Source organism: Chelonia mydas, chromosome 1, assembly GCF_015237465.2.
Source record: "Chelonia mydas isolate rCheMyd1 chromosome 1, rCheMyd1.pri.v2, whole genome shotgun sequence".
NCBI classification, from domain to species: Eukaryota; Metazoa; Chordata; order Testudines; family Cheloniidae; genus Chelonia; species Chelonia mydas.
In genome coordinates this window covers 8,518,169-8,527,252 of record NC_057849.1, presented here as the reverse complement: position 1 = coordinate 8,527,252, position 9,084 = coordinate 8,518,169, and the positions used below count along the sequence as shown (strand labels likewise).

At 49.0% G+C, this 9,084-nt stretch overlaps 1 protein-coding gene across 3 annotated transcripts in view; it reads right to left on the bottom strand.

The window, feature by feature from the left end:
- The window catches only part of LOC102943522 (ecto-ADP-ribosyltransferase 5-like), a 43,983-nt gene extending 35,560 nt beyond the window's left edge, over positions 1-8,423 (bottom strand). For 2 of the 3 annotated variants that reach the window (XM_043526929.1, XM_043526916.1), the window contains exon 1: positions 8,311-8,423. The gene's annotated coding sequence lies outside the window, so the exon portion shown is untranslated. Of the gene's footprint in view, positions 1-3,290; positions 3,369-8,310 lie in introns of those variants that run through there. The other variant, XM_043526921.1, reaches the window with a different exon arrangement.
- Between the last annotated feature and the right edge of the window lie 661 nt (positions 8,424-9,084).

Below are 9,084 nucleotides of genomic sequence, written 5' to 3'. Positions count from 1 at the left end.
AATTTCAGTGGAGTTCACTGATTGCCAATTAACCCACCTTACAGACATCTTTAAAATGCTAATTTAGACACTTCACAATTGTTTGTTCCTGCTCAGCCCTAGGGTAAAGCACTAACATTTGCCATCTTGAAGACAAGGTGGCATTCCACAGAAGGATAACTACGGTGCTTTAGCTATCTTGCTGTATAACCCTAATGGAGACAAGTCTCTGGAGTATTAACACCGTGTGACTAGGCAAGGTCAGCCGTGAGTGGGGGGGGAGGAGATGCAGTGGTCACCTTGCGCAGCTACATTAGAGTAAAAACTACAGAGCCCCTTATAGGTGAAAATAACACCTACAAAACTGTGCCAGTAAAAGAATGTCAGACGGCTCTCAGTGTTTTTCCTCCAAAGTGAACCAGTTCTTACTTTGGCTGTGACAGAAGTAAAATATTGAACAGACTCAGTAATGCCAACTGGCTAAGAACTGTGCACATCCTATTACGTTAACGTGTTGCCCTGTTTCTGGGAGAGCCCCAGTTCAAGTCCTTCCTCCACCTGATAGGAGAAGAGTTTTGAAAAGGTATCAATCACCTTTGGGGAGAATGCCCTAGCAACTGGCCTATGGAATAGTCTGGTGTGGGGCTCCTTCAGTCTCTCCTGTTGATGGTGTTCCCTGGGGATACATAATTTTAAAAAGGCATTGGAGGAGGGGGATGGGAGCCTGGGATTCCCACAGCCAAGGCAGGTGCCAGAAACACTAGGGTACAAGGTCTCTCTCACACTTGCTCTCTCTCTTCGGCCAATGATTGTTTCACTACATCTAAGCATGGGAATGACTGTATAGACCAATGGCTTGTGCCCTCACCACCTAAGTGCTAGGCTCTAGTTCAAATTCGTCTCTCTCTCTGGTAGATGTGGGGGAGCGTGTTCCTGCCTGTCCCAGGTAATACCCTAACTACTGGGCTTGAAGTTAGGGAGGAAGTCCTCATATTACCTCCCAACCCCTGTTTTTTCTGTAAGCTTCTTTACAGGGGCTGTCAAGGCTGAGTTCCCACTCTGTCACTTCGAGTGCCGAAGGTGGGGGGCCTGCAAGGATTCTAAAAATTAATACTGGCCACTCCAGGCTTGTATTATACTCCCAAGGCTACAGCTTTTCTCTGACCTTGTCTTGGTAAACGCTGCCACCACCCAAATGCAAAAAAAAACCCTTTGAAACCAGGAAGGAGCATTAGGAATTCCTCCCTGTGCGGTATCCTCAAGCCCTTTCACCCTCCCCCACCTCCCCCCCCCCCGCCACGGGGAAGAGCTGAGAAAGAAAACAAAGGAAATTAGCTGTGGCTACCAGCTAATCAACCAATGTGCACAAACCTCTTAGGACACCAAAAATCTAATCCTGTTCTTAAAAAAGGTTAATTTTATTAAAAACAAAAAGGAAAAAAAATACATCTGGAACTTAGGCTTTTTGCTAGATCTTAAAAGAAACAATTACAAAAATTAAGCACCCAAAATAGCTTTCTTGGGGGTTCAACTTAAAGGTTACAAGCAAACAAAAGCATCTGGGGTTAGCACAGAGGAGATCCACAAGCCAAAATAAAAAAAATAAACCTAATTGCGTCTAGCTAAACATTCCTAATTTCCTTAGGGTTTGGGTTAGGGTTTTCATACCTGATTGAAGCCTTACACAGCATTGCTGCTCCGTGTCTCCTTCTCCAGAGAACAATAGACAAAGGGAAAGGTTTTTTTCCCCAATTTTAAAAAGTTCTACCTTTTCATAGACTCTTTTGGTCAGGTGCCCACTTCCTTTTCTTTTACCTTGGGGACTTTTTAACCCTTTACAGGTAAGGCAAGTAGAGAACAACTACTAAGAGGAATTTTACAGCTAACTGGCTGGCTGGGTGTCCATCAAAGGGAGCTACCCCACCACTTTATTTATCACAGGGGCCCAGTCTGATAAGCAAGGTCCGAGCACACTGACTAGATCAGGTCCCACAGGGGAGTTCGGTGCAGGGATGCCTGTTTTCCCCTTGTTCATGCACCACCGTGGAGCTGCAGGGTGCATGTGCAGAGGCAGAAACATAGGAGCCTAGGGAATTCTTTACTGAAAAATTCAGTGCCAAACAAGGTTACGCACCTATAGGGTTCAGGAGCGGCTGAGTGGGGAATCCCAACGCAGGCCTGAATCTGGGATTTAGGTGCCTAAAGTGGCAGTTAGGTAGGGATAGATGGATAGATATCAGCTGTCCTGGCAATCTCTGGGAAGAGATAAACAGCTTTCTGCCTGGGACGCTCACCTGATGCTAGGAAGGGATTGTCTTGGTGATTGTATCAGTACAGGACAGATCTTTAAAATGCACAAACAGGGATGTTTGCACTCTGTGGAAATAGTTGCAGCCAAAGTGTGTTATGGTGTAGAGGTGGGCAAAATAAATGGATTCTTTGTTTTCACTCCCTAGGGTTTGAAATATTTCTGTAGCTTCACCCCTGTCCTGAAACTTTTCTAATCTTGTAACAAATTTGTGATCTAAAATCAACTCAGTGGAAAATGTTGGACTTTTAATTTCTAAGCACCAAAATCTGATCTCTGAGATTGTAATTTGTATTACAGAAACATCTAGCGACCCCAACCTGGATCGTGGTCACATGGAGCTAGGGGCTGCACATAGGGACGCAGTCCCTCTGCTGAGGAGTTTACAGTCTAAAACAGACAAAGGCCAGTACAGAAAGAGAAGTAAAGTGACTTGCCCAATGTCACAAACTGCAGGCCAATGACAGAGCTGGGATGAGACCCTAGATCACCTGGCTCTCATGCTGGTGCCTTACCTACTAGACCACAGCACTCCACAGGTACATTGGTGCTGGACAGATGTAGCTGTGGTGAGATTTGTATCATTGACTTTTTTTGCATTTATAACTTTTTATTAATTTTTCCAAATACAACAAATAGACCAAAATACCAGATTCATCATAATACAGACAGTAAGTAAAGGAGGTTAGGCGAAAGGGGGTGGGGGAGGGAAGCGACATATCTATCTTCAGGCTCTGCATTAATCATAGAGCTCTAAGAAGTCAGCGCAAAGGCTGTGGAATGCAGTCGTTGGCTGGCTGCGAGATCGGCCATATCACTGAGCCAGGCATTAACGTTTGGTGGGGATGCACTTTTCCATTTTTGCAAGATGAATGTTTCAGCGACCAAAGCAGATTTGTATTGTTGGCTAAACCACAGTCCAACCTGCTGTCTAGAGATGAATGCAACACAAGTGTCTGTAATGAAGTTAATGAGGAGTAAGAATTTAAAGATGTTACTGTACCTGACTTCCCCGAATGGCTGTGATTCCCTGGCAGGCTGCTGACCCAAGCAAGAGATGGCTGCAGACTAAATACTACAGCTGCAAATGTTTCTACCATAAGAAACGACCTGCCTTTAGCTAAGAAACCTCCCTGTTGACTTCCACTTTCACAATTAATGGAATTGTTTTTAGCAATAAGGGCTTGAGCTAAATCTCACTGAAGCCAATGGAAAGACTCTCATTGATTTCAACGGGCTTTGGATCAGGCCTACACAGACGCGGAAGGTACTGTGAGCTAGGGCAAGGGCTCCTGAGTATTCCCAATATCACCTATTTCCAAATGTATCCATAATACTATCCCCTTTTTATCCTGTGAATCCTGCTGGAGATTTTTTTACCTCCCTGAACCAGATGGTAAAGCCAAGGAAAGACTCCAAACGCTGTGGTATTTTAGGGGCAACAGCTTACTTCGAAACCAAGGGAAACAACATGTAAGCGGGGAATGGTTTCGCTTTTGTGGGGAACTTTCCTGGCTTATACACTAACCCGGTGAAATGGGCTAGAGAAAGGATCTGAGTCCTCACTCCCACTCCCTTTACCCAGAGGCCTGCCTGACCTTGAGGACTCCCCTTCCTCCCTCCTGTGTGGAAGAGTCAGTAACCCTGACAAAGCTGGGCCCAGGATTCCTGAGTGGCTTGACCCCCCAATCTTGTCGTGGTTGCTTAGGACAGGGGCTAGGGTGTCCCCACTCCTGGGTGCTCTCTCTGCACTGGACACTTCCCTGACCCACTGATCATACATACAGCTAAAGCAAATACAATTTATTAAACAGCAATCTCCCTGCACTGGGCCCACTGCCCAGGGTCCCCCTCACTCTCTCCAGCGGCTCCAGACAGCTCCAGCTCCACTCTGCGCCAGCACGGCTGCTGCTCTGCCTCCAGCTCCCTGGGCTGCTTCTCTGGCCTCTCTGCCTCTGGTTGCTGCAGCTCTGCTCCCAGCACAGGTCTGCTCTCTGGGCTGCTTCTCTGGTTCTCTCTGGCTGGCACGGCTCTGCTCCCCAGCTCGGCTCAGGCTCGGGCTCTTGCTCTCTCCTTAGCTCGGCCCCACTCTGTCTGACCCAGGTAATTCCAGCTCACCCAGAGGGTGGGACCCCCTGGCCTCCTGACTCCCTGATTAGCTGCCCACCATGTCAATCAGGCTGACCTGGCGCATTGGCCTCTCCCTATTGCCCCTGGGGACTGTCAGTCTCACGGTCCTGATTTCCCATCAACTCTTCCCCTTTCTTTTGGTACTGGGAACTAGCCAACCAAACCCCCCCCACTGAGTTTTAGTAAGGAGCCAACAGTCCCCTCATGAACACATTGGTAAAGTTTTTACACTTGGATTAGAAAGTTGGATTTGCTGGTTTTGGGGTAAAAGTGCAAATTAATTAGAATTCCAGTAAAACCAGAGAGAACGCTGGAGTGTGCCCATGCAGTGAACTAGATTCTCTTTCTATCCCTGCCTGTCAGACAGGCAGAACTTCAGAGGGTAAAACACAGGGTATAAAAGCAGTCCGTACATTGGACTGCAAAACTGACCAGAATGCTGGCTCTGGGTTAATCTCAGTTTCTTGGTAAAAACAGAGTTACCAGACTAGGCAAAACATATTTTGTACCCAATAAAATATGTGTTATCATTCAAGAGTTACTTCAATCTCATTTGCTTTAGCAACCACCCTTTTTTAGAAGAAGAGTTATTTTACGTGTAGCCAATCATTTTAGTTTATTATTCATTTATTGTGTAATGTTATAATTAATCAATATGTTATATATATTCATTGTATGTTAATTAGAGTTAATTTGTAGGATTATAAAAGGATAAGATTGATCCGTATTTAGAGGAGCCAAGTTTTAAATGTAAGACAGGCTGAAACGCAAGGCCTGTAGGCTGAGGCTGTAAGATTTTAGCTTAGCTATTTTAGGCCTTGGAGACAAGAAATGAGGACCATAAGTACGGTTGCCAACTTTCTAATCACACAAAACTGACCACACGTGCCCTGCCTCTTCTCCGAGACCCCGCCCCTTTCTCTCCATCCCCCCCTCCTTCCATTGCTCACTCTTCCCCACCCTCACCCACTTCCACCAGGCTGAGGCAGGGGGTTGGGGTGCGGGAGGTGGGTGAAGGCTCCGGCTGGAGTTGTGGGCTCTGGGGTGGGTCTGGGGATGAAGGGTTTGGGGTGTGGGAGAGGGCTCCAGGCTAGTGCAGGGAGATTGGGGTGCAGGCTCCAGGTGGGGCCAGAAATGAGGGGTTCAGAGTGCGGGAGAGGGCTCCAGGCTGGGGTAGAGGGTTGGTGTGTGTGTGTGGGGGGGTGAGAACTCCAGCTGGGGGTGCAGGCCCTGGGGTGGGCCAGGGATGAGGAGTTTGGGGTGGAGGAGGGGGCTCTGGGCTGGGGCAGGGGGTTGGGGTACAGGGGGGGTGAGGGCTCTGGCTGGGGGTGTGGGCTCTGGGGTGGGGCTGGAGATGAGGGGTTTGGGGTGCAGGAGGGTGCTGGGGCACGGGTTTTGCCGGGGGTGAGGGCTCCGGGAGGGAGTTTGGATGCGGGAAGAGACTCTGGTCTGGGGCAGGGGCTTGGGGTGCGGGGTCCCGGCGGGACTTACTGCAGCTCCTAGGAAGCAGCCACCAGGTCCCTGCAGCCCCTAGACACATGGGCGGCCAGGGAAGTGCTGCGTGCTAACCTTGTGCCCGCAGGCGCCACCTCTGTAGCTCCCATTGGTCGTGGTTCCCGGCCAATGGGAGCTGTGGAGCTGACCCTCGGGGCGGGGACAGCGCACGGAGCCTCCCTGGCCCCTCTTTGTCTAGGGGCTGCAGGGACCTGACGGCCACTTCCGGGAGCCACGCGGAGCTAGGGCAGGCAGGGAACCTGCCTTAGCCCCGGGCCTCCGCTGCGCCACCAATCGGACTTTTAATGGCCTGGTTGGCGGTGCTGACCAGATCCACCAGGGTCCCTTTTCGACTGGGCGTTCCGGTCGAAAACCAGATGCCTGGCAACTCTAACCATAAGCCAGTGATCAGAAAATAACCTGCTTATGAATGTTTGTGTGGTCACTACCCTGGGTCTTTATGTGTTCCTAGAGACTCTAAATCTGAAGCAAGTAGCAGAGGTGACATTCCCTCTGTTTAGCATGAAACTGTAGCCACCGCAGCTGAACCCACAGTGGTGTAATACCACATTACAAAATTCAATTTAAATAAAGTAAAAGGCCACAGATTGGCACCCAGCACATGGGTCTAGAGAACACAGGAAAGGCAACAACAACAAAAAAGACCATCTTAGATAACAAGGGAATGGTTTATGTACTCCTACTTTTGAAAATCAATTGATAATCATGCAAGTAGGAGAATCATGTCATGCCCACAGTAACTAATAGAGGGAACTTTCTGTTTTTGCTTATGCTTGCTATTGCATTCATTGTGTGGTTTTGCTTGTCTGCCTATGTGATGTAATAACTGAGCTCAGGAAAAATATAAAGGGAAAGTATCCTCTTATTCATACTGAAAGTAATGAAGATGTCTTATTGAGAGTAATATTTAAGAGGAAGATTATCATAGAGTGGTACCAAATGACTAAATAGTTGTGTGTAAGGGACCCAACAATCACGTGTGGGTAGAAACCCTATCAGGTGTGGCAGAGTGAGTCAGATGGTTCACCATCATTAATAACCTCCCTAAACTTGTTAATAAGCTCCCCAAACTCTGGACTCCTCTGGACTGCGCTGCTGATGGAGGGTCAAGTAAAACTTTGTGGAGTTACCTTGGTCACTGTCCCTCCTCTCGGTGTTCCCCAGCTACAAACAGCTGAAGGGTAAGGAAGCACCACAAGCACTTCTCAGAAGGGGTAATACCCTATAGAATGTTTATTTAAATTAGGAAGCAACTAAGGGAGAGATGCCTTCTGAACTCCTAATAGAGAACCCTTAAGAGAGTCATTAAATTGCTCCTGAGGGCATTCTGCACCAAAAAATTAAAAATTCTGCACCAAAAAAATTAATAATCCTGCACACAATATTTTAACATTCTGCAAAATTCTGCAAATTTTATTTGTAAAATTAATGTGAAGTCTCCAGCGTGGCATTGGGGAGCACAGGCCACTGGCTGCACAGAGGTGGGAGATCACACTGCAGCTCCCCCCACTGGACATAGACTCAGCGGTGAGGGTGCACCCAACCCTGACACAGCGCAAGGGCTGGGCCTACCCCAGAAACACCCCAGACCCTGCCCCTCTGTGCCAGGTGCTCCAGGTGTGGGTAGGCGGGTTCAGGTCAACAGCATCCAAGTGTGGAGGGGCTTAGTGTGTGGGGCAATCTGGGTGTGGACGGCTTAGTGGGGGATCCAGGTGCAGGGGGATCTGGATGCACAGGGGCTTGTTAGGGGGTTCTGGGTGCAACAATAATGGGATTCTGCATCAGGGGCCAGGTGAAGGTGGTTGGGGCTCAGCGGAGTGGGTCTGGGTGTGGGGGGGATAGAGCTCAGTAAAGGGGTCTGGGTGTGGGGGGTCCAGATGCTGTGGGAGGGCTCAGTGGGGTGGGGACCAGATGCAGCTGGTTGGGGCTCGGTGGGGTAGGTATCGAGTGCAGGTGGCTTGTCGAGATGGTCCAGGTGTAAGGGGAGTGGGGCTTGGCGGGGGGTTCTGGGTGCGGGGGGGGGTATGCTCGGCAGGAACCTCTAAGTATGAGGGGGTCTGGATGCATGGGGGTTAGGCGGATGGGGGAGCAGCTCCCCATACAGTGATCCCTCCAACTGCAGCTGAGGAGCGATGGGCGCAGGAAGTGGGGTGGGGGGGCGGGCAGAGGGAAGAGGAGAGTTTGCAGAGCTTCCTGCAGCCTGGGGGAGAAATCTGGGGTGGGTCTGACGTGGCCCTGGCTGCCGTACAGGGGAAGAGGAAGTCCCGTCCTCCCCACCCCAGCCGGGACTAGCAGTTGAGCCCGGCTCAGGATAGGAGCCACCAGCTGGGTCTGTAATTAGGATAATGAAGAGTAAGAATTTAATGATGTTACTATACCTGACTTTCCCCAGTGTGTCTGAGTCCCTTGTCCCAAGCAAGAGATGGCTGCAGTTGTAGAACTTAATCTGCAGTGTTCATGACACAGGAAATAGTTTGACTTTATCTAAGAAACCGCCCTGCAGACTTTCACTTTCAGAACTAACAGTGTTTGGTTTTTTTAGGAAATAAGGGCCTGATCTAAATCTCACTGAAGTCAATGGAAAGACTCTCATTGATTTCAACGGGCTTTGGATCAGGCCTGTATAGAGTCAAAATGTTACGATGAGCTAGGGCCAGAGCTCCTGAGTATTCCCAATAACACCTGAAGTTTTTTTGTTGAAGAATTGCCACTTTTAACACACCACACGATCCATTGTCTACAGCCAAGCTCTACGATACAACCGCATTTGCTCCAATCCCTCAGACAGACAAACACCTACAGGATCTCTATCAAGCATTCTTACAACTACAATACCCACTTGCGGAAGTGAAGAAACAGATTGACAGAGCCAGAAGAGTACCCAGAAGTCACCTACTACAGGACAGGCCCAACAAAGAAAATAACAGAACACCACTAGCCATCACCTTCAGCCCCCAACTAAAACCTCTCCAAAGCATCATCAAGGATCTACAACCTATCCTGAAGGATGACCCATCACTCTCACACATCTTGGGAGACAGGCCAGTCCTTGCTTACAGACAGCCCCCCAACCTGAAGCAAATACTCACCAGCAACCACACACAACACAACAGAACCACTAACCCAGGAACCTATCCTTGCAACAAAGCCCG